Source organism: Parasteatoda tepidariorum, chromosome 5, assembly GCF_043381705.1.
Source record: "Parasteatoda tepidariorum isolate YZ-2023 chromosome 5, CAS_Ptep_4.0, whole genome shotgun sequence".
In the NCBI taxonomy this organism is placed as follows: domain Eukaryota; kingdom Metazoa; phylum Arthropoda; class Arachnida; order Araneae; family Theridiidae; genus Parasteatoda; species Parasteatoda tepidariorum.
Window position 1 is genome coordinate 39,132,784 of NC_092208.1, and position 26,937 is coordinate 39,159,720.

A 26,937-nucleotide genomic window follows, 5' to 3' on the forward strand; every position below is an offset into this window, starting at 1 on the left:
AACCGTATTGCTTAAGATAAAGGTTTTTACTTAAGCTATATGCTGATGCGATAGCCAGCTGCGGACTACTTTCTACCACCTCTCTGAAGCACTCCATCCCTGCCCTAAACATAAGGTTTCTGATATCAGGGAGCATGAATCGAGATTGCGTGGGAGAAAGTCATTTAGTATTAGGGGGACCGAAAAGTAATGTCGTTTCGGTGCATTTGATATTCGTAATCAAGATTTTATTTTTAATTAATAATGTATTCACCCCCGTTGGCAACAAGATTTCAATGCCGGATCGAAACTGAATTGAAAGGGATCGAAAAAAATTAATTGGTTTTTAAGGCTAACGAATATTTAATGGTTAGCTTTCCAACTTTAATGGTAAACAAACAGATTGCACAGCACGCTTGAATTTATATATTCTAATTTTCCTCTTTCCTCCAATCTTGACATCGCCATTAGTTCTAAAGAATAAATTTTTCACCGTCTAGTTGTTACCCTTGACTTTGACAGCTCTGAAATACTTTAATTTCAATTTAACTATTTTCAACAGTTGCCAGCTATATTTTCAAAGTTCTTTATGAATTGATTTTTATTAATAATAGATATAAAAACTATGCGGCAGCCATTGAGTCGTACAAACAACCGTAAGTATGAGTTTGGGTATATTTTAGTATACTAAACAGAGGGAAGTATTCAAAATTATTTCCATCTCTGTCGTGAGCTAAGATAGAACACTCATTCCAATACTCCAGTACGTGCTGTACTGTTTCCTCACAGACCTCTAGGGCAATAACTTAAGTAAATAATATATATATGCTATTGCTTAGAAAAGGCAAACTCCGTATTTTAAGTACTCTAAAAACAATATTTTTAACATTCCGATTTAGCTCTATATTTGTTTCCTTTGTATAATGCTCAAAAACACGAAAAAAATTATGTTATTTTTTCTTTCTTTCACGCTCAGCTTTTAAACTTATCCTTTCCAAGAAAATCTATACTCATAATTCGCATGAAAACTAAATTCGCACATTTTCATACATAAAACAACAAAAAATAACTTATATTTTTAGTCCAGCATTTAACATATTTTTTTAAAAATAAATTAAACTCAAATAAACACAACTGTCGACAATATTGTTCAAAAACCATCGTTCTTTTTACTTTGTTTATTTTTTGGAAACTATTGTTAACTCATTAATTTTGATAATTATGCTTTAAGCCTTTATAATCATTATGCATGACAATTTAAATCATGCAAAATGTACGATCTAAAAAATTTCTACACTCTAAATAATTCCGGATCAAATTGCGGTACTTCGGATGAATCGTGGATAATGATTGCGGTACTCATCTATAAAATCCATTTTACAGTAGAATCCATTTTTACCGTAAAATATTACGCCATAATTTTTACAATAATATTCATTTAATTTGAGTGATTCATTGATTTTCGGTAATATCATATTTCCTGTTCCTTAAGCATGTTCCTGTAAAAACGGATTTTACGTAAAAAGTACTACTGGCTCCCGGAATTTTTCACCGGAATTTGATTCGAAATTTTTTAACGTAGTTTGATTCGGAATTTTTTAACGTAATTTGATTCGGCATTTCTACAGTTTTATATATTAATTAAAAATTAAAACATTTTTATTGTCGCAGCTGAAAAATTATTTTCCACGCTATAAGCTTTGTCACTTGAGATTATTGAAGTATTTAGAATGCTTTTGATAAAATCTTCAATTACACTTTTTATTTTACAGATTATTTTTTTTTAAAAATACAATTTACAAAAATATATCTGAGGAAAAATAAATGATAAACTATCACTTTTTATAGTAGTAAACGGTTGATTGATTCAGCTAACTACCTTATGTTCTAGTTAAGCTGCCTTCGATATGTAGAAGATATCGCGCCCAAGTTCATCCATGGTCTGAGGCTATCTCAACACGACAACGTTGTTGACCAGGATGTGCAGAAACATTTATTTGGATGAAATCAACTGACACTTTCCCTCAAATGGAGTCCGTAATTTATTTCAAAAAACACCAAAAAGGTCACTGTGTGAGATTTTTATCAGGACACTGAAGGATAACACAATTGGGTCTTAAAAGGAGAAAAACCCTGTGACAAACATAAAAAGTTTGTAAAAGTTAAAAGAATCAAAGACATTGCTCAAGGCGACGAGGAAGACATCGTATACACAAGGACGACCTACATTCTTAAGGGAAATTACATGTGGACACTAATGTTGATTGTATCTTTGCTTAGATCAAACAACCATAAACGGAGTAAATTATTTTTTTGATTTATGTCAAATATAAATGCAATATAACTCGATTTTTGAACAGTATTCAGTTTTACTATCAAATAGCCTTGTACGCTTTTTACAGAAATAAATTTAATAAAAAGCAACAGGAATGTTAAAAGGGAATCACAATAATAAGCAATGAAATTATATTCAAAAAATTCTTTTTTCCGTAAAATCCGTTTATACCGTAAAATAGTATACCTTAATTTTTACAGAAATATTTAATGAGAGTAATTCAGTGATTTTATGATAATTATTACTGTAAAAATTATGGTGCATCACATGTTTTGGTAAAAAAGGATTTTACGGTAAAGATTACCGGCACTCAGGTGCCGTAATTTGATCCAGAATTTTCTACAGTGTAGTATTACATTTACATTGAGTTTTATTCTATTTTAGCTAACTTATTTCTTTGAAAATCCCTAACTTTTCTTTGATAGACAAACCGAAAAAAAGCGTTCTAAAACAAATCGAAAATACCTAAAAAATATGAAGAAAAAAATTATGATATTAATTTTTTTCATATTCATATTATTCATATTTGTTTTGTTTTTTTTTTCATATTATAGTATAGGAAAAAAAAGTTATCGAGAGATAAATTTTATGCTATTTTAGCTGCCGTACTTTATGGAAAATCCCTCATTTTTCTTTTCCCAGACTAACTCCTAATTATTTCCATGCATATTATTAACCCCTTAATCTTAGACAAAAATCTATACCTAGTTTAAAATTTTAAGTATTTCACGAATGTTCAAGGGCTGTTAAAACCATTGGACTGGTATGAAGTCAGTAGTCAATTACGGACAAAAACAGTCAAAAGTACGGGGTGCCAGTACTTTTTACCCTAAATTAATCCTGAATTTTTTACAATGTAGAGTTAATTATAATTGATTCATTAATTATTTACCTTTTGGAAAAATGGATATTTTGCTAGTTTTTAATAAAATCAGCACAAGGTGAATTTAAAGAAGAAAAAAACTTATGTAACAGGTTTTTGAAATTAAACATTTAAATTAATGTGGAAAATAAAGAAAGTGATGCTACAATGGTGTGATCAATGGTCATTCTTATTTCACCGAAGGACATTGATCGGGGTCACAAGGAAGAGTTTAATTAAAAGAACTCTCTCTTTTTTAAAGAAAAAATTGGTTAGTTTTGCAATTCTTTGAAAATAAGTACAAACCGGTAATAAAAACGTTCAAAAAAAACATTGTTATTAAACATTTTGATTTGATATAAGAATTGATTAAAAAAAAAGATTATTCGATGAAAAGTGATGAAATTTCTAATGTTTTTTCCATTAAAAATAATTTACATTGATGAAGTTTCTTAAAAATGCGATTTTATAATTACTTTTGATTTAATCTGCTAACCTATTTATGCATTTAAAGGTAGTACGTCATTGAATAGGTAATTGCGAGCAATTAATCTGAAAAATCTAGTTTTCCAGAGATAGCGAGACATGAATTTATAAAAACAGACAAACTATTATTTTTTCTAAAAATACTCTATTTCATCCTTTAATACTTTTTTATAACCGTCGTTGAACAGCTGACCCAATTTTGGGTTTACGACTACTAATGTTCAACTCCGTAGCCATGTAGTTTTGAACCCAATCCAGAAGGCAATGGAAGGCCTGGATCAAGTATTAGGAGAAATTTGCCTTCGTGGAGGATTTCTTGGTGGAACTAACTCGCATTTGCGTTACATGGTGAGGAACACCACGAGAACCTCTCACGGTCAGCCTGACGGCAAGGGGACTCTAACCCATGATCCGTCTACCACTGAGGATATTTTAAGTCAGCACTTTTTTCGATGCAAGACGGATGTGGAATTCGTATCGACCAGTCTTCGCAGGGATTTGAACCCGGTTCACCTTATTGGAAGGCGAACGTTCTATCCCCTGAGCCATCACGGCTCCATCCCTTAATATTGAAAAGTGATAATAATTTTTTTTTTATTCATAACGTGTTTACTCCTTTGTTATAAACTTTTTCCCTTTCTACCAGCACTATTCTTCCAACGCCTACTTATAAAATAATATCCATTGTTGACTCAAAATATACTTAAATTATCTTTGTTCAATTCCTCTGTGAAGATTTGAAAGTTTAATATTCACTGATTAATGCCTAACTTTCAACTTTTCAATACCATTTTGCTTGCTAATGTAAAATATCTTGAAATCAACTAAAACTGAGGAAAACCCTAGTTCGCTATTAAACCTTATTAAAAACCATATTTCAATTCTCTCGAAAACAATTTGAAAATTTCTGTAAACAATTTGAAATTAGTACACAAACTCTGATAATTAGTACACAGAACAAAATTAACAGAATCTTAAATTAACTGGAAAAAAAGGTGTTTTTACCACTATGTTAAATAAGTTAGTTGTTGAATAGTAAATAATTTAGATGGATAAACAATGCAGTCTTATAGGTTTTTTAAGTATTAAAATTGATTTTGGAAAGCTGAATACTGATAGGTTGATTTAAATTATACAAAAAGTTACCTTCTATCATCAATTCTTATGAGTCAGCATAGCTATACTTCAGTTTTTTCATAAAAACTCTAAAATTTAAGTAGAAAAAAACTTTTTTTTAGTATACTATGGGGCAACTTCAAATGGTTTTTCTAGGTTTTACCAAGCAAAGACTTTTTCCGAAGAACAAACAAAATTACTAAACTTTACCAAAAACAATTCAGAAGTTTTAAAAAAGACTAAAACCCTTTTTGTTTCAGCCATAAGAGTGCGTGATTGCAAAAAAAAGACATAATTTTTCTGCAATTAGTTAATTTATTTGTTTTCCTTACACAAAAAAAGTCGAAAAATTATTATCAAAAACGCGAATAAAAATGTAATAACTTCAAGACAAATTGAATTTAAGAAGTTTTGCTTATTTTCGGACATGAATAGTTAAAAGAATTATACTTCCACAGCTAATAGTTTTTAAAAAATTAAACTATATGTTGTACAAAAGAAAAATTTACATCTTTTAAGCAAAAAATAAGTAATGTCGGCTTTGGTAACATTTACATAACAGAAAGTTCCTTTAAAATTTCTCTAAAAGTTTGTGAAATTAAGAAAAAATAGAAAATAATAAAATGAAAAAATAAAAAAATGAAGTAACAAATTTTATTGTTTCCTCCAATAACCTGCACGCATAAGACAGAAAAGAATGGGGGTCAAAAAGTACACACTAAAAAAAACTGCTTAATTTACAGAGAGAAAAAAAAACTATCAGCTATCAGTGTGTTTCTTTCACAGAGAAATACAGTTATTTAAAAACAGGCACCAGTTTTTTAAGCAAATAAGTACTATTATTTTAACACACAAACTCCGCTGTTTTAGCAAACAAACTCTGTTACTTTAACAAAAAATACTATGAAATAACATTGTGGTCGGTATGAGCTGAGAGCAACATTCGTACGAGCATTCGTTAGTTGTTTTTATATCAAAAGTGTTATATATTAAAACAATATTTAAATATAAAAACGTTTAAAAATATATATCACCCCTTACCTGTTACAACTATATGTAACCGTATAAAAATGTCTGGTAACTTAACTTAGCGAAACATTATATCGAAAGAAAGATAATTATCACTTAAATTGACAGTAAAATTCGCAGTTCTATTTATACGATGTTCAAAAACATAAAATAATTGCTGAAAAACAAGATCAAGCATAGAAAATAATCGTAAAGCGATTCGAGAAAAGATAGAATTATCATCATACGTTAAGTAAAACGGTATCATCATACGGTAAGCAAAAAATGTAAACTGACTGTTTTAATACGTTTATGGGTAGGATGAAAAATAGAGAAAAAAAGGTTTTTAGCGAGAAAACAGCAGTCAAATATACAGAGAAAATCTGTAAAAAAAAAACAGAAACTTTTTACAAAGCAGATACAGCGACTGTAGTGGGGGAAAAAATTTCTAAATCCAAATATTTTTTAATGTTTAATCTACGCAAATAATTAAATTTAACTTTTTCAAACATTGAAATTAATTATTTTTGTTTTCATATATTTGTATACTTTTAAAAGGAATATTTGTAAATTTAAAATTATTAATATTTAAAACTTTGTTTTGATATAAAGGACAATATTATGAGACAAAAAGTAATTTAACCTTTGGATTTTATAACCCACCATCATAATTCACAATACATAAATAGCTTTATATGAAATATTTATGCTTTTTTCATGCATAAATTCTCTATAAAATTGGGAGTTGCCTCTGACTACCCAATATTGTTACATCATTCAACTTACTCATTCTTGTGTGGGTGACCGCGAAAGTACAAAGAATAATTAAAACAAAAAAAACCATTTCAACTTTTGCATTATACTTTCACCCTTTTGTAAAGAGAAGCGATTGGTTTAACAACAGTTTTTATTCTCACCCACTAGCGGCTCGTGTTTTTGTTCAATACACACCATTCTCGAAATCACTTTCAAAATAGGTGTATGCCTTTTTCGAATTTAATTCATTCTCCTACTTCTTTCTTCTACAACTAGGTTTCAAGTGAGAAATATTTCGTTGAGAAAGGCAAACATCTCAAAATAATAAAATAAAGCGCATGATTGTGTTCACGTAACTAGATTGCGTTGAGAAATTTTCTTCATTATTTAAATCCCTCTCATAAAATGTGAATAGTATTTATTTCTTTTCTATTAAGTGTCTCATTAATTATATTCACTCGGTTATGAAATTTTGACTTAGCATTATCTACGTGCACTGAGAAAAAAGGTATGGTGAAAACTACCAGAATTTGGTAAAATATACCGTGTTTCTGGTTCTAGGGCTCGGTAACTTTTACTGAAACGTTTTACTAATGATTTTGTTAAAATGAACTAGAAAATATAATGTTGTAATAACGTGATAAAATATGGTACATGTCGGAAAATTTAGTAATTTTATCATGATACCTTATAGCATGGCATAAAAATCATTTATTCTTATAAATTTATGCTTCAGCTTTGTATTTTTTTACTAAATGTATGATAATAAGAACTATACTTTTGAAACCCAGAATTTCTGGTAAACCATTTTCATATGAATGGAAAAAAATACCAAATGGAATACTTTAAATATCGTATATTTTGTGTTTATTACTTGAAGTATGGTTTTTCATACCAGAAATGTCATTACTAGACAGTGTGGTAATTTTACCAGAATCTTTTGCCTCAGTTTAGAATCGTTGATTATGAAATTTAAGTAGCTTACAATATTAAATATGCATTTTATATAAGTCCGAAATTCGATATGTCCGAGTTCGAAATTCAATAAATGTCGGCGCTTCCCAAATTTTCACTGAATACTTTGCACTGTAAAAAAGAATCCCGTAAAATTTACGGTTTTCAATCCGCAGCTGGGTTGGTTGTGCAAAACAGTAACATTTGAAAAGTAAATTCGTAGCCTCAATAGTTTTTCACCATACAAGAGCAAGTTTTTTCCCTGAAAACGACGAAGAAAATCAGTAATCAGACTGGTTTTTTTCCGTAACAAAACTAGTTTTTACAAGAAAAATAAATCTGTTGTCATTACCAACTTTTACCATACGAGAACAAGTTTCTCCGTGAAAGTTACGATGTAAACTGTACAAACACCAGATGTGTGCCGGCAGAATCGACATCGTATCGACAGTATCTGTATAATTTGTATCGATAGTCATGGCTTCATTGAGAGGAGCACGCTTTGGCCCTGAGCCACTGGTCAAAGGCCACTGAGACAAAGGCCTTATTATGAATAAATTGTGATAGTGAGAATTTCGCTTTAACATTGTATAAATTTCGCAATAAAGTTCAATGGTAGTTTTATTCATGCTACTTTCAAATACCAAAAAGTAAAGGCAAATATAGAAAATAATCGTAAAATTATTGGAGAAAAAGTAAAGTTATATTACGGAACACGAAACAGCATTGCAAAAACTAGGATTTCAATTCAAGATCTTAATCTGTTTGTGATTAGGGTGAAAAACGAAGAAAAAAACCTTTTCGTGAACAGAACGACTTTAAACAGTTGAACAAACGAAGAAATTTTGAAAAAAACAACGAGTATTGTTTACAGTGTAGTTGATTTGGAGAATGTTTAAAATGGTAATTCAATGTTATTATTTCTTTCTTACTACTGCAAACGTCGACATTCAGATCCCTCAGATGGTGGAAGTTATATAAAATTTCTTTTGTTATCATATTTCTAGCTTACACCGACGAATTACGATATTCAGCAAGGATTGTAACAAGAAAACACTGGTAAATGTTGACATTTTCTGGTGTAGGAGTAAATTAATGATATTAATGAGTTGATTTTGGACAATCACCAAAGTGACTATTAGAACGTCTGCATTCACTTAATTTCGTCTGAATTTACAATAAATATTTCAGTCACTTTAGTGAATGCTCGAAAATAGATATCGGATTGCATTATTTACTTCTTACACCTTCAAACGTGCATATCGAATAGATCGTTTTTCTTAAATATCCTATTTCTCATTTTCACAGATGAATTTCACACAAATGTAATAATTGTATGGAAAAATTATGTTAACGAGCTTTTTTAATTCATCTTTTACAGATAAATGTTGACACTTTCTAGTGTAGGAGTGAAATAACGGTATTAATGACTGAATTTATTAATGAATGACAAGTTTTGAACTTTCATGTCAGCATTTATATAATAATCTTTATACTAAGTATTTTTTAATGTCCATTATTACATCTATTTAAATGATAAAAAAAATTATCGTGTGCCCCACATCTTCATGGGGGAAAAGTCGATGTGTGTATCATCTGATTTACGAAACTTTAAAAAGTTAACTTCAAGCTGTTGCTTCTATATTTTTCAAAACCTACTTGTTATTTCAAAATAAATCTTTTGCTTCTTAAATAAATTAAGCAGTAAAGCAACTTTAATTAAGTTGTGATTTGTCAAAGAATGTTCAGCTCATAAATAAATTAGCTAAATCAATTATCAAAAAATTAAATTATAAGAAAAAATGCACATTTGCAGTTTTTTTAAAAAATTATTTCATTAAAACTATTAAAATTTACTCAGCTTTTAACAGCACGCCTTAAAATAATAGCTGAATTCCAAATAAAACTCCATTTGGCTAGCAACATTTTAAAAATTAGCATGACAATGCTTATATTTATTTTTAAAAAATGCATATTTTCAATGTCTTCTGTATTTCAACTCCTTGGTTTTCAACATTGAAGAAACACTAACATTTCATGGCAGTTTTTTTTATTTCAAAAAACGTATACTATTTACATTTTTATATTTGGTTCTTTAAAAACATGTTAAAATCTGCTCTTCAATTAACATGATAATTTAAAATGATCAATATATAAATAGAATTTAATAATTTTCATGACACGTTTTAGAGTGGGGCAAAATATTGACTTATCTGTATTTTTATTTAAAAGCAGCAGCATTATTTATTAGCAAGAAAAAAAAATACCCCTCCCCCAAGTTTTTTGATGCATTCCTGCACACCTGCCATAAAAACGCAATTGTTAATTTTTCCAATGCCTTTTAACTTAACTGTTTGTTGCTTTCTTACACAAAATTTAAAGTGCTTTTGTCATCTTAAAATAACTAAGTTAGTTACTGTTTCTAATTAACTCATATTGTAATTACATTTTCTATCAATTTGTTTAAATGTACAACTTTCGTATGCTTTACTATTTTTAATGACATGCCGGACAAAGTATGTCAGCCAATCATTGCAATTAACAGAAAAATGTAAAACTAAATCATGTGTAAAAATCTATATGTAAAACTAAATCATGTGTAAAAATCTAAATGTAAAATAATAAACTAAACATACAATGTATGAGTATATCCCATTGGTTTAGATGTAGTAGAAGGATTTAAGAGCAAGTTCCTCCAGCCAAAAAATTAAATAACACTTTAAAGGGGGCATTATATTGAAGTTCGAAATCTCTAAATAAAAATTGTAGGAAATGCTGATAATTTACTTAGTTATCAGTGACCAATGCCAGTGACCGTGATATCAATTATTTTTCAACAAAACAATAAGACTGCGAAAATCACGACATTTTTCTTTATATATAATGAACCATCCGTGCAAGTTTATTTTCTTTCTGCGAAAATAAATCAAGCGTTAAAAGGAGTCAATCGACCAATTTATGAAATCTAATTATTTTGGAGGATCATTTTAAAAATTTACAATCTGTTCGAGAAAGAGTAATGATTTTAATAGCTTTTATTTAACATTTTTAGTTTTAATTTTTGAAAAAAAATGCTAATTTCACGACTGAAAGATATCATTTAAACAAAAAATTATAAAAAAAAAAAATTGTTTTTTTGACCTAAAATCAAGCTGAAGAATATCAATATAAACTAGTCATACCGATATTTCTGTTCATCTTTAAGGGGTTTTTTTCGGCTGTTTTGATTCCTATTTTTGTGATATAATTTAAAAATAATAATTATAATCATTTTAATTAAATATGTTTAGTTTAATTAAAAAAACATTGTATTACTAAGTTGGTTCATAGCAAGGAAAAACAACGATAGTAATAAAAAAAATTTTGAACTTTCACTGTTATTTTTCATCTGTTTAATCAGGACCAAAATAAGAAAAATACAGTAATTGGTGATTTTGTTTTGTCTGTCTTTTAATACATAAAATAAATTGGAGAGCAGCGGAAAAATTTAAACCCGTGCTCAGTATTAATCCCATGGGTAATGTGAAACGCGATTATTTTAAAGTAAGCTTAAGACAAAATCGACAAGAATTACGTATTAAATAAACAGTAGGTATACTTTCTTAGCTGATTTTTCGCATCTTTCTTTTCATTTTTGAAAGTGTTTCACGGGCATTCTAGAACACTGATTAATTTCTTATAAAATTTTCCAAGTTAGTTTTAAATTAAAACAAATTGTTTCGCCAAATTTTCACCTTCCTTTTAGGAGATCATTCTTTATAAATAAGAATTTACTTTAAATTTAAAAGAAAAATTTATAACCCTGCTCAATATTAATTCTTAATCATGTTAAGTTTAGTTTAACAATAAAAAAAATGCTACGTTAGGTTTTTTTAAGTATATTTTGTTTCACTTTCATTTTAAGAAATCTTTCGTGAATCCATTAAAATACTTTAAGTTATTTTTTAGACATTTCTTAGAAAAATTTTGAAATAAAAAATACTTGTCAATATTTATTTAATTTTTCCTCAATTCTATGGAATTAATTATGATCGCTCTAGCTTACTCAAAATTAGTTTTTTATGCTTTTCCAAGTTTAGTTTCAAAATTAAAAAAAATTATGAATTATACAAAATAATTTTTAAGGCTGCTTAATCCTACATTAATACATTAAAGAACATAAAATACAAAAAGTTCTATGCGTATATATTCTATTAAAAAAAATGCTTCGAATTTCGTAAGACTAAATTATTTAAAATGGCGCTTTTATCGTTTTCCAATAACAGCAATTTCATTTTGTTGCAAATAATAACAAAATTAGGAAATGTCAGATATGTTTAGCATAATAGAAATAAATAATGGTTAGAATTTCTTAAATTATATATTTCTTCCTGAAAATTTTAAAAATTTTAAAAGTTTTAAAATAATAATTTCAAAAATAGTTTTAAACTAAATAGTTTTTTAACTAAATATTTCTCTATAAAAATTTTATTTTATTACTAAGCATATAGTATTAAGTATTATCAAACAAAGTTTATTTCCTGAAAGATAATTTGTTTTAGAAAAATAAGAAATTCTCAATTTTTAATGGCACGAAATTTATATTGGTCAAAATTCACTATCTTAAACTTGTAAAATACAATAAGAAAAATAACAAACGTAACAAAAATTCAATACCTAGAAAGCATTTTTCGAAATAGTTTTCACACAGTATTTTTAAAAATGTAAGAGATGCGGCAATTTAATTTTCTTTTTCGTATAAACTAAACTCCTGAAACCTCAAACTAAAATAAAAGCAAATAGAAAAAGTAGTTGAAAATTACAATTTGCGCAATATTTTCCACGGTGATTTCACCCAAAGTCAATAAAGATTATTTTTAAAATTAAATTAATTACAGAAAAAAATTAAATTCCTTATATGAAGACAACATTATTTTTTTAAGCCTAATAATTTAAGTGATTGCTCTTAAGAGATTGGATTTCAAAAATAAGATTTAAAGTTTAACGATGCATAAAATAAAATAAAATTCTTCCGTACTTCTTTACGTTCCTTAATAATTTTTAAATGTGCCTTTTTAAAATCATAGTTGTGTGTAATTATACCTCTTTAAAATTTTCTTCGCACCATTGAGTTTACTATTTTTTTTTCATTCCGTTTTAGTTTTTAAACTCATTTGATTAGTAATCGATACATATTTGCACATTACAAAGTTAATGAAGCAGAAATTATGTAGAAAAAATGGCCGATAAGCTTTTACTTGCTAAGCTATCATGTTCTAAAATGGAAGGGGATAAATGACAGCAATGAGCTAAATAAATTAATCTAAGACATGGTTTAGTTTAATTTTTTTGTAACATGTATATTAACGTTAAAAAAAATAGGAGCTTTTATGCTCAGTACTAACAATAGCTTATAAACCAAAACACGACGAATAAAGCAATAAAAAGTACAAAATAAAGCAGGACAGCACAAAAATACATCCACGCTTATGGTGAGTTTCGAATTTACTATGACCACGCTTCAGAGCATTTGGCAGATTGGTGATGCCAATCAGCCTAAGTAGCCGTTAAACTATTAAATCTGCGGGGCAAATCCAAATATAAACACTAATTTAAATCATCTGATTGGATAAGACTGTTGTTTTAAAATTTGTTGAATAGCTTTAAACTGTATATTGAATGCTCGAAAGAGCACTAAAAAGAGTGCTGAGATCTTCTAATAAATTTCCTTTAATGTAGAAACATGTATAATTAGAAATTTCTTCCTAATATATCCTCGCAGAAAAAAAGTATAGTCAAAACTACCAGAATTTAATAAATTTAATGTGCTTCTGGCTATTTGAGAACAACAAAAATTTTTATCCAACAGTAATTTTTACTGATTAGCAATACTATTTATTTTATCAGCAGAGATAATGATTATGATAAAATTAACTATAAAATATGATTTTATTATGCGTCATAAAATTTGATGAATGTGGTAAAATTTAGTAATTTAATCATGATATCTTAAAACATGGCTTAAAAACCGTTTATTCGATTAAATTTACTTTTCTTTTTGTAATTTTTGCTAAACGAGAAGTAATACGATCAATAATTTTAAAAGCCAGAACTTCCATTTAATCGTTACCTTAATGACCTGAAAAATTAGTAAATGGATGGTTTAAATAGAGCATATTTTGGTTTCTATTTCCAGAAATTCGGTTTTCCGTTACCAGAAATGTCATTACCATACAGTACTGCAATTTTACAGAATTGTTTTCTCCCTGCACTGAATATGATTATGTTAACAAACTTTAACATTGCTCCACGTAATTGGGAATGCGTCATTCTTTTTTTAATGATTTTAAAATCTTTACCCAAAATCACTCTGGCTCAATTTCAACATATTATTAAATATACACCTCGAAACTCACCACTTTTTCCACTGCTACAAAAAACGGAAGATCCTTTAAAAAAAATTAAATATTTCATAAATTAAGAACTTCTAGAAAACTTTAGTTGGATAAATAAATGAGTACCAAGCATGCTTGGGAACTAAACACTGGGGGTTCCGCGTTCGGCTGACCACCTGACCGGAACATCTGCTCCTGCACCCCAGAGCCCAAGATCAAGAAAACTAGGATGGGCACAGTAGGCCCTGGCCCTCTATGGGCTGTCGCATTACTGAGTTTAGTTTAGAAAACTTTAGTAGCATGACATTCACAAGGCTATATATAAATTTTCTGCCATGCTCTGTAAAAAAATCCGGATCAAATTACGATAAAAACTACCAGCATTCAGGGTGAAGGTAATTTTTACTGGAACATGTTACGGAACAAAAAAAATCTGATATATTGTAATTTTTACGGTACAATCACATAATCACTCTAACTAAATAAATATTATTGTAAAAATTACTGTATAATACTTTACGGTAAAAATGGATTTTATGGATGTGCCCTGACTGCCGGTACTTCGTACCGTGATTTGCTGAACCAGTGCTGAAATGAATATATTCAACGAGTGCTAAAACGAATGCAAGATGTTCCTCAATGTAGGTCTTTAAAATATATTCCTAAAATTCTTGTAAAAATGAAGAAAATAAAACATGCACATTATGATGCATAAATTGATATTTAAACCATGTAAGATGAATGCTCAAAATCCTAGATCTAATGATTTTGATTTTTAATGACACGTCATGGGCTAGATAATCACTATGATTTTTAGCATTCAACCCTCGTCTTGTTACTGGTGTAATTAATCAACGATTCATAATTCTGATAACAAATTTATCCTTCAAAGAGAAAACTTACTTCTACTTCCTTATTGGAACAAAATATATATTAATCTGGTGTTCGACACCAGTGAAAAGACAGCTCTATTTCATATAAACAAAATAGTGAAAGCAAAATATTAGATGACACCTGATTTACGGTTTCAAAAACTCTCTTGTGAAAGATGTTTCATTCAGAACAATACGACTTAGTCTGATGCCTCACCACAACAAAACTTCCTCGACAAAAGCCGTTAAAAGGGATATTCTTGCCTTCAATTCACTTAAGGTAACGGTCTGCTTCTCTCGGACAATGCGAAGAAGAGCGATAGTTAGTGTTTTACTGCCCATACAGGCTCAATAGAAATTTTCACTGATTGCGCAGGCAGGCATAAGCCTAAATGCCAATCAGGCCTTAGTACTTACAATGAAAGTGCTGCTGTTTTGTGAAAGAAAAACATGATAGTGACAGCGAATTTCACCCTCCTCTTATTGTTTTCACTTAATACATCTAGTAGTTATTTTTCTGTTGTATGATATCTTCCATCTGTAAAGTATCAATGAAAAATATATGACATAAAGTGCCATTGACACTGGTTGTTCGCGGAAAATTATTGTGAAGGCAAATAAATGATGTGGAGTACCATTGATATAAACTGTTCACGAAAAATTATCTCAAAGAGGAGTGCTCTTTAAAGTAGGGAGTCGACAACCTGAAAACATACTTGTTCTTAAAGGGCATGATATATCTTTAAGTGTTTTCTCAGAATTTTTTAACTGTCACATTTCGATTATTTTCCTATTATTATTCTCCATTCTGTATACTTTAACTCTTCGGCAGTTTACGCCTTCTCAATTTTAAAAGATGCTCGTTTTGTTAAACATGTAGCAACCTCATTAATTTCGTAAGTCTATCATAAATGTGGAAGTTATAGAAAAGTTAATAGAGTTTATAAAGTTATAGAAGCTGGGTAAAAAATGAATAACATCAAGCTCCATTGATGCTGACTGTTCAAAAAAAATTACCTACAAGGCAATTAAATGACGTTCAGTTCTAATTTTATATCAGCTGTTCACGAGAAGTTATAGTAAATGCGTAAATGTTTCGTTGTTGTTGTTGTTAATTTACATCGCACTAGAGCTGCACAATAGGCTATTGGCGATGGTCTGGGAAACATCCCGGAGGATGATCCGAAGACATGCCATCACGGTTTTGATCCTCTGCGGAGGGGATGGCACCCCCGCTTCGGTAGCCCGACGACCTGCGCGCGAAGTCGAGCACTTTACGGTAGCATAGTTTAACGAGGACCAATACCGCACACCCTCGATCCCTACGGAGACTGATCCAAGTGGTCACCCACCCACACACTGACCGTAGCCAGTAATGCTTGACCTTGACTTCGGTGATCGGCTGGGAACCGTGTCTTAACGATCAGTCCACGGCGGGACGTAAATGTTTCGTAAAGTAGCAAATTGAGAACCTGATGATAGTATTGTTTTTGAAATGTTAGATAATTATTTTAAAGTACTTTCTCAACATTTCTTAAAGTTGTACTATTTAGTTATTTCTATTGGGACAGTCTGAATATTACGTAAACGCTTATGAGGGAGCGAGGGTTTCTGATTTGCTTAGTTTTGCTGACACTATGGGAAAAGAGAGGCATGAGCATTGATTACGTAAGACACTAAAATCCATTTACATTTACTTAAAAGATTGTTCGGATCAAAATTTTTGTAAATGAATGTAAAACGTAAATTTTGATTAATATAAAGCTCACATCTTTTTTCTTAATTTTTATTACTTCGGTGTAGGGGAATGAAATGGAATGAAAGAGTTCGAAAACTGGTCATCTCCAACAAAACTAATTTTACAGGAGAGAGTTAAGTATCAGCTTGATATAGAGAGAGCTTTTTTTACTCCACAAAATATACTACATCAAGTAAGTGGGCATGAATTTTTTTTATATCCTAGCTATGTATTTACGTCTACTAAACTTAACAATCCAAGAATCTCCATTTTGAAAGAAAAAAAAATAGAGATGACTGGCTTTCGATGAAATGGAGATGGCAACTGAAATTAAATTATTACAATAATTAGATTACTACATTACAGTATAATTAGAACATAACAATACAGTATAATCAAATTACTACTGAAATTATATTATGATAAAAATCAAAGTTAAAGCAAAAACCAAAAAGGGTTTGTGATTAGCTTAATTTTGTTGATGAAAATGAGGTAGTCTGAAATTATCAAAAACATTCGTAAGTAGTATTTGAATGCTCCCCCCCCCCCATAGTATGGTTAAATATGGATGGGAACATGGCTATACTTGTAATTATAGTAAGTTGCATTCCTGCTTCAAATATTCTCCAGAATATCATAGAAGAATATTTAATATATATATCATATATTCTAAGTTTTTATTAAACATAGTCATCGAGTTAAAATACTTATAACTTAATTAAATTTTTATATGAGAACATTAACTACTGTTTTGTTTCCCCAAAATTACATTTGATACTTTTACGTGATGCGGAACTTAATTCCTGCAGACTGAAAGGATTTCAAATTCTTTCACGGTGTCAAGCTCGCCTGTGCATATTCCATTCTCAAAATACAGAACTACGTGCCAGCATATCCTCATTAGCACATACGTGAATGGACACAGAAAAAAAAACAATGGGCTGATCAAGGCCAGAGATAGTATCTTAAGCGAAGTTGTCCATTTAAACAACTCTCACATCGTTAGCGGATACATCTTTTTTAGAGGATCTTCTCCTAATCTTTATTTAACTATTTGAATAAGTTTCCGAACAATCATCACAAACTTTGCGTTTTTCTTAAGGTCAGGGATGTATCGAAATAAAAGTATTTGAAGACTTGCGTCAAAAATGATGGTAGAACAATTGAATTGGCTAGAAAGGATGAAGATTCCTGTATGCTGAATGGTTGCCAGATTCAGTTTTATGTAAGTAGTAAAAAAAAAGAATCACACACAATTTCAATAATGCCAGAGACAAGGTCTTTGAGGGTATTTTTGGGCCTTCAATGAAAAAACTTCATTGCTGCAGCAACAAATCATTGTTACGACCATTTAAAAAAGGGGATTATTTTAATGATCTTCTGGTTATTTCACCGTTTCTGTTTGATTTAGATGACATTGTAATTATGGTGAAGAATTCTGGACCAGTTACAGCCATGAGCACTTTATTGTGTAGGTAAATCAAAGAAGGTAGTTATGAAAGTATGAAACTAAATAACAATAAGAAAAATTACTACTCATTTTGAAAGAAATAATCGCCCCATTTATGTTATAATATGTAGTCATTCTCCTGGGTATAAGCAAATTTTTTATAGTTTACAAAATATTTCCATAATAATCGTCTAGTTTTAATAATCAAAATGTATCTTAGTTACTCACTTTTTATTGAGAAACAAACTGTTTCAAATTTTAAGTTTCCACAAATGCATTTATTAAAGAATGTCTTTTTCAAATAATTGCGCGTATTCTTTTCTCTTTAAAATATTGTTCTTTAATGAAACAGAACATATAGTACATGTTTTGATTTTAGCTAAAATTCAAAACATTTATAAGCCAATTTTTCGTTATCGAATCTAAAAAGAATACAAATGTAATGTACTTTATCATTAGCAGAAAATATCTTAAAGTTAAACTTACTAAACTACTTATATAAAAAATTATTAAATTGGCAAAACTGAAACTAACTAAAATTATATTACTTAAATATCAAAAAAATATACTTTTTTACCAAAAGAGAAAGAAATATAAACTGTTCATGAAGTGTAACAAAAAATTGCTTGTCTGTGACAGAAAATTGCTTGTGCGATAGAGTTATAATGTGCTATTCAAATGAGCATATCAATAAAAAAAATCCATACAGACAACTTTTTATCGCAAAATTCACACTTCGCGGTCAATTAGACGCGCAAGCTTGCACTTAAATGCATTTTGTTTTTGCTACCTTGTTAAGGTCGTCAACCGAAAACAAGATTCTTGACACTAATGAAAAAACTATGTCATTCTGATTATAATTTTTTACGTCCAAAAAAAAATTCGTAAGAAGAATTGTCAATGTGGTCCGAATTGGCACCTATAAGGTGCTGATTTCCCTTTTATGCCATTTATAGCCACTCATTAGCAAGCGTGGGCACATAGAGTTGAAAGCGGATCGGGGTTGACATGTAGTTCCGTTACTTTGAGCAAACACCCGATCTTCCATCCTGAAATTGCATTCCTTTCTCTGCCAAGTTTGCCATGACACGCCTTTCTCTGAAATTCTTGCCATGAGCCAAGTTCGATGAAACCGATTACTTTCGTAATAATCCAGTCCTCAGATCAAGGAAGTGTCATTAATGAATTTTCAAGTGAATAATCGTCACAATGATTGATATTAATTGTGTCAATTAGTCCTCGTGTGAACTCATTTCTTTTGAGAAATTCAATAAGAACATGGACAAGAAAATTTTTCTTTATCGGCACACAGGGTGCCGGTACTTTTTACAGTAAAATCCTTTTTTACCGGATATGTTACGGAACTAAATTCTAATGTACCGTAATTATTGCAGTAATAAATACCGTAAAATCTCTGAATCACTCTTATTAAATAAATATTACTGTAAAAATTACGGTACTTTTTACAGTAATTTTTATTTGCTTTTTATTTACCTTATTTTTACAGTAATAATTACCATAAAATCACTGAGTCACTTTAATTAAATTAATGTTACTGTAAAAATTATGAAAAAATATTTTACGTTAAAAATGGATTTTATGGATGATGAACCTAAAGTACCAGTACTTTATACTGTAATTGGATCTGGAATTTATTATGTAGGTAACATTAGTCAAATGAGCGAATTATTTTTTTATGAAGGGGTGCATTAATTAAACATAAATTAGATAATTCTACAAAACCTTTAATATAAAATGATAACATTTTCAACTAATGAAAATTTTAAATTGACTTATTTACTCTCATTTAACTAATTATTGATAATTTCAGTTTGAACTGTTAGTGCCCCATCATTAAATATATCAAAATTGATGATAGCAAAGATATAAAATTTGAAAGAAAGAAATTATAATGAAAAATTGCATCGTCAAAACCTGTTGTCTAATAGCCTAATGGGCAATGAACTAACATTTCTTAAACAAATAAAACTGAAAAATGTACCTGTGATTATTTAAACATTTATTACATTGTTTTAACATTATTTTTTAAACATTTTCTATTTATTCAAATTAAAATGTCTACCTTGACTGAGCATTGTTTTGAATGAATTAAAACTCTTCATTAATTCAGACTCAATTCGAAATAAGCCCATTTTGAATGCTTATTTTCATAAAGGAAAAAGGAAAATTCCGTTCTAGTTAGGAACAAATTTCATTTTAGGAAGGAAAATTTGTAATTCCAGTGTTTTCTCTCTTTCATATTAAGCGGTGAGGGATAATAAAAAAAAGGCAGTGCTTAAACAAGAAAATTTAATTGCTGAAAAATAATTTGGTTCATCTGAATTTTAGTTCTAAAAGCGGTATTCTGATTTTACCATTAAGTAGAGTATATAAGCCGTGATCATTCAATCCCTTAAAAAGTAAATACGTTACAAACATAAACTCAGAGAACAATCACACTGCGAAACGATTTTTTTTTTACCTGAGATTTTTCAACAAATCTTAGATACTTTCGTTTCGCTGATTTAAAGCCTGCAATCGGTCGGTATTCGGTATATAACTAAAAATTTATTTTTAAAAAAATCTGTAGCTTTCGGAGCACAACTAGTTTCAGATTTGATATCCTCATACCCGAATTAGACAAGATCAGGTATTTGTATAAATACATCAAAAAATGTGTTCTCCATTCTTTTAAATAACTAAATGCAATTAAAATTTAAAAAACAATCAATCAATTTAAGTTTTTAAATCTCAACAAACGAAATAAATACTCGCTTGAGTGAAGAAGAAAGTTAACTTAAGAGATTATTTTTAAGAGTTGATTGTTTAGCGCCTAATCTCCTTTTTCTTCCATTAGAAAACTATTCTCCTGAGACAACTAGAGAAAAAGATTGTTTTCCGATAAATAATCACTGCCTTAATAGTGTCAACGGAAAAATAACTAACGCGTTAATGGTGTGAGAAAAACATTAAGGCGATAATGTCTGAACTTAAGATAAAAGTTTGAAGGAAATTACTATGTTTACATTTTACAGAGATAATTTTTTGATTATGTTTAGAATAAATATATTTAGTGTAACATTCCGTCAGTATATTAATTTAGATTTTATATACATTATTAAGCATTCGTATGGGCATTTTTCATTTATTTATCTTCTCCTAATTGAAGAGTTTAGCGGTGGAAGGTTCTAAGAAACATTTTCGGAATAATATCCTATTTTAGTGCCATTTAATTTTATAACATGATTTGTTCTGCCAGGTCATTTAGTAGAAATTTCAGTGATTGGAGGTACTAAGTGACAGACTTTGAGAGTTTATTGAGTTGGGAAGATCACAGTGGATGGAAGTACTTAGTGACCATCTTTGAGTGTTCTTTAAGTTGTGGAGATCACAGGGGATAAAGGTACTAAGCCATTTAGTAGAAATTTCAGTGATTGGAGGTACTAAGAGACAGACTTTGAGAATTTATTGAGTTGGGAAGATCATAGTGGATGGAAGTACTTAGTGACCATCTTTGAGTGTTCTTTAAGTTGTGGAGATCACAATGGATAAAGGTACTGTACTGAGTGACAGTCTTTGAGTATTCATTGAACTGTGGTGATCTCAGAGGATGAATGTACTAAGTGGCACTATTTTAGTGTTTATCAGAAGAAGGCTTTAAGTGCATTTGGCAACAAACAGTTGTCTTCAACCTTTGAAAGTTTCTCTTTTAGCAGCATATTAAAACACCAAGAGTAAAAAGCGATAACATGGACAGCTTAATGAGACGAAGAAAAATTAGTAAAAATTTAAAAAATATGACAATCAAGGCTGAATTGTACCAGCCCTGAATTGTCATAAAAATGCAAAACTTTTTCTATCGAGAAAGCTAAGACAAATGTCAAAAATGCTTTCTTTGTACCCCAAAAGTCTTGCCCCGGTTCAGATTCTGGGCCGGGAATTGCAAAGATTGAAATTGCTGAGATCTGGACCGGGGCAAGACTTTTGGTGTTCTCTTTCTACGTTAGCTGTATGATTTTAACTTAATTTTAGTTAAAACTTTAATTATTATAATAAAATTTAAAATAACTATGTTAGCATTGATATTAATTATGAAATAACTCTAGCAAATAATATAATAATAATATAAAAAATTTAATAATTAGTAGAAGTATAATAAAAATCTTAATTTAACTATATCAAATGTTATAAAATTATAATGTTGTAATGTATAATAATGTTAAACTGTAGTAATTTTAATTTAAACATTTGAACCTAATCTTAGAAAAATATCGCAATACGCTAATATTTAAAAAATACTGTAAGAGTTCTATCAGAGTGTCTAGTGAAACAAACTTTTTACAAAAAAAAAAAAATAAAAAAAAAAAATAAATAAATAAAAAAAAACATAAATAGAAGCTAAAATTTGAAATATATTTAAATTTTATAAATTTCGAAACATTTTCCAACTTTATGCTTGAAAAATCCAAAAACATTATCCAACAGTCGCGATTTTTCTGCTTAAACAATTTTACTCCGATGAAAAGATGTTTTTTACTTAGAGGAGAAAGCAAAAGCAATCTTGAAATTAGGCCTGCAGGAGAAATCACCGGCATATTAGACATCTCGGGAAAAAAAACAACTCACAAAAACGGTTCTTTTAGGTCAGTAGGAGAATAAGAGTTAAAGCATACCGTCACGACCACAAAACCACTTAAATTCTTCGAGAAATATTTGTTTATTTAAAAATTCATATCATTATAATGAAATACATTCGTGGGAAAAACAGAGAACCAAAACAAAATATAGCAGTGTCTTATTACTTGAAAATACACTGTTATACATTTTAAAAGCGCAGCATTAGTATTTATTAATTTTAGAAACATACGTAAACATTGAATTAAGCTAAACAATGTAAAAAAATAACACAAATAATTACGCATTAGTGATATTATGTTATCTGTGATTTTTTGTGTGTGTGTTGTTTAGCTCACCATTCTTCACAGTCAACTTAGTAGTAAAATCTTTCAACTTTACTAAAATTTTCTTTTATAAAGATATCACACGGATAAAGTTAAATTCGGTACCGATTCCACCGATTTAAAAATTGTTTTATTTTCCCACTGTGACTTAAAATTTTTGCAAGGATGTAAACTTTTGTTTTGTTGATTTTTAAGTGGGTTTATAAAACACAGCTATTTTTAAAAAGCGCAGAAGGATAGATTAAGAGTGTTTTTAAAGAGGTGCGACTAAGAAAAGAGTTAAAATCGAAAATTTTAACGATTTCAAAATTGTTTTTATTAATATTAATGTTATTTACTTATTTATTTAGTAGAACACTGAATTTTAAATAACAAAAAGCAGCTGAAAGCAAAACCTTTTTATTAACTTGTAATTAAATTTAAACATGGCTATTTTTAAATAAAAAACACTCGAGAATTAAGATATTTTGCCACGTTTATGGGATTTACTCCACAATTAAAAATTAAAAATTCTCTTAAACTTTTTTATTATTAAATAAACTAAAACTATTTTATTTTTCCTATAAATTGAAAAAACTGCGTAAATTTTATTTGCTTGTAAATGCTTTAATACCATTTGCTGCTAAACAAATTTTAGAAACAATGTTTGAAAAAAAAATTATGAATGTCTAACGATAATAAAACAAATTTTATAAAAATTTAGAATTATAATTAAACAATTGATTTTTCTTTTTTTACTGAATGATAATCTGAACACGGTGGAGAAATATGTTTAAATTAAGGGATTTTTCAACTCTATTTTTAAAAACTATAAAAAAAAGGAAAAATTTTAAATTGCTGAAATAAATTTTATAAGTATTTGTTGCATGATTCGTTTAGTAATTTTTTGAAAGTGGTTCAAGATATGTTAAAGTATAATTAGTGAAGAACGATTAAATGAGCATGTTCATAATTCAACTGTAGCCTGAAATAAATACAATATTTAAGATATAATCACTAAAATACTGATGACTTTAAGATATAATCACTAAAAACTTCCTTTCGCTAAGATGTATTTAATTTAGGTTACAATTAAACTATTACATTTTTTTAATTAATAAAATAATTCCGACGCAACTTATGCATAACATTGAAGTGTTTTGTATAATTGTAGTAAGGGAACTTTGTAGCGAATAGTTTAAAAAATACTAAGAACATTTTGTATATAACATCAATATACTTTTTAATAATTTCTAATTAATATTTTAAAGAGAGCTTATTATTTTGATGTGTATTAAATTACACAATAAATTATTTGTAATATAATTTATAGTGGGTAGTTTAAACTCCTTTTAAGAATGATTTATTACAAGGTTTGCAGCTTGCAATGAGTATTTTAAAATTGATTTTAAAACAGCATCGGGTTATCCTAATATGCAGACTCAGGTGGTGTTGTAATCAATTAAGCATTTTAGTCTTATAAGTCAATATTACATAAATCAAAATCATGAATCGAACAGACGATAAATGAAAGGCAATGACTTTATTAATGATTGATACCAAACAACTTGCCAATGAATTTTACAAATCAAAAACTAAGATTATTTTTACATTACAGACTTTAGTTTAACTACGTGCAAAAATTTAGAAATAAATTGGTCAAACAATTTTTGTGAAAGAACAATTTCGAATATGACACCTTACAAATTTCAACTTTTTCATTTAATTGCTTAAAATTAATATTTCTTACTCTAATTAAAATTAAAACTAAAATTAAAATTAATGATTAAACTTTAATTTTTATAAAATGCTTTTTCATTTAAAATTTCAGTTGTAAAAATAAGTTCAATTAATTTTTTGTAAAAACTAGATCGCATAACTTTAAGTTATTGCTTGATTTTAAACAATTTAATGAAAAAATGCACCTTGTTAAAGTAGTTTCTTCTTTTAATACCATTTCTCTCATCCATGTAACAAACTTTAAGTATTATTTTTAATTGCATTTAAATTTATTTACAGGTATTTTAAGGCATCCCGTAAATGCATAGTTAATCCATCTGTTTTACAGATACGCTTGTATTTCCATTCACACATGTATTTGTATACGTTTGATATAAATTTATTCAAATATTCCTGACTTCACTTTTTCTTATAAAGAATCCTCATAAACCGTTCATTGCAATAAGTATCACTCATGCTAATTTGTTATAATACATTTTAACAACCAAGATTTCAATAATTCTTAAAAATATTTCTGATAAATTCAGTGATGAAATAAATTTAGTTTTCAAAATATTAAAAGTCATAAAACTCAAAAATTTTTATAATATAAAAATTATATTCAGATAAAAAGATTTAATTAAATTTTTCTTACCTTAAAAGGAATATTTCAGAAAATGTAGTCCAAGCGAAACTAAAACTAAAATATATATTTAATTCCGCCACTTGATCCGAAGGGAATATTAAGATGCCACCGTTTCTAACGGAATACTGATAGAACAGTTATTCAACACAAGTTCTTACCTGTTCAAGTAATAAATAGCAGACGAGAATCAAGTTCGGTTTCTTCTCATCGTTTACTATGTTCTTATTTTTTTCTTTTTTTCGCTTGGCCTCAAATCATGTGCGCGTGCGTAGAAAACGAGATTCAAAAGATGATTCTATATCTTTTTAAAAAAGAAGAAGAGTTAAATGAAATGAAAAGGTATTGAAGTTGATTAAATCTTAAATAATAGTTTGACATACGGCAACAAAAAAAAAAGGAATTGAAAAATGAGATACATTCCAAAAATGTTTCAATAAGATTCGCTTTTTTTAAAGTGATAAATTAATTTCCATGAATTTCAATTTCCATTCCATTTATTTATTTAATTTTCTGTATATTCGATTTATTTTAACTTTATTTAATCTCAATTTAACCTTTAAAAAAAGCAAATGTATGCAATTTTCATACTAATAATATATTTTAATATTTTATTCAAAGTTACAAAAATTGCTCTAATATTATAAACCGTATATAGACATTAATGATGTGGTTTTCTAAGAAAGTACTCGTATTTCAGTACTATAAGAAGCACAGTATAGTCGAAACGATATTTGCATTTACTGTATTTTAATATGTTGTTTTTTGATCTTTTGTAATGCAGCACGAATATAACTGTTGTGCTTTGGATGTTTTTATATTAACTTGTAGAATCATTTTGAACATCATAAAATACAGAATTTACTTCTTTAATTTTAGCTATCTAATCAGTGTCTTAAAAACAGTTAACAGTATAGTGATAGTTTGTTTTTATAAATTTTAACTTTTTAAAAGTTTGGAATATTTAGTAAAGAAATTTAAGAAGAAAAATATTATCTTTAAAAAGCCGACCAGTGGTCGAGTGGTTAGCGCGTCTGAGTGCGGAGCCGTTGGTTGCGGGTTCGAATGCCGCTCAGAGCATGGATGTCTCTTTCTCTCTCTATGTTCTATGTCCTTTCTCCTTTGTGTGTGAATGTGATCCGCCCTATAAACGAGGTTGTGGTTGTGTGACGTGGGCGACGCTGCTCCTCCGCCGTGGCTTCGCCACAGGTGCCCACTGAGTAACGAGAAGAGAGCAAGCAGTTCTGGCATTTTCTGAGGCCAATGGACAATAGTTCCAAATACCCACCATTAAAAAAAATTATCTTTAAATCATTCTTTTTTCCTCTTCAAAGTTGCATTAAACAAATTTGGACTATTCTGAATGTATTACATTATACTGTTGACTTCAGCTTCCGATTTGAAAACTTAAACTTTATAATAATAAAAGTTGTTAAATCTTAGAAACTGAAGATTTCCATCTTGAAAACAATTTAAGAAAATAACTTGCTTATTCTGAGCGCTATATGCTAAATAGGTAAAATAATTTAGGAAATATAGGATCGAAGATATTGAAAGTTTTACATGGAAAAATAAGCTTATAACGTTTGTTCAGAGATATGAATTTTTTTAAGGAAAATCAAACGAAGAAATACGGAACAGACAGCAAGAACTTCAAAATTACCGATAAAAAAATTTATAAAATTTAGTCAACTATTTAATGCGA

General features: G+C 28.8%; 1 protein-coding gene across 3 annotated transcripts in view; it reads right to left on the bottom strand.

Moving 5' to 3' along the window:
- Positions 1–25,439, bottom strand: part of LOC107444627 (uncharacterized) — a 77,829-nt gene extending 52,390 nt beyond the window's left edge. The window contains exon 1 of one of the 3 annotated variants that reach the window (XM_071181325.1): positions 25,394–25,439. The gene's annotated coding sequence lies outside the window, so the exon portion shown is untranslated. Of the gene's footprint in view, positions 1–25,244 lie in introns of all 3 variants that reach the window. The other 2 variants (XM_043041074.2, XM_071181324.1) reach the window with 2 other exon arrangements.
- Between the last annotated feature and the right edge of the window lie 1,498 nt (positions 25,440–26,937).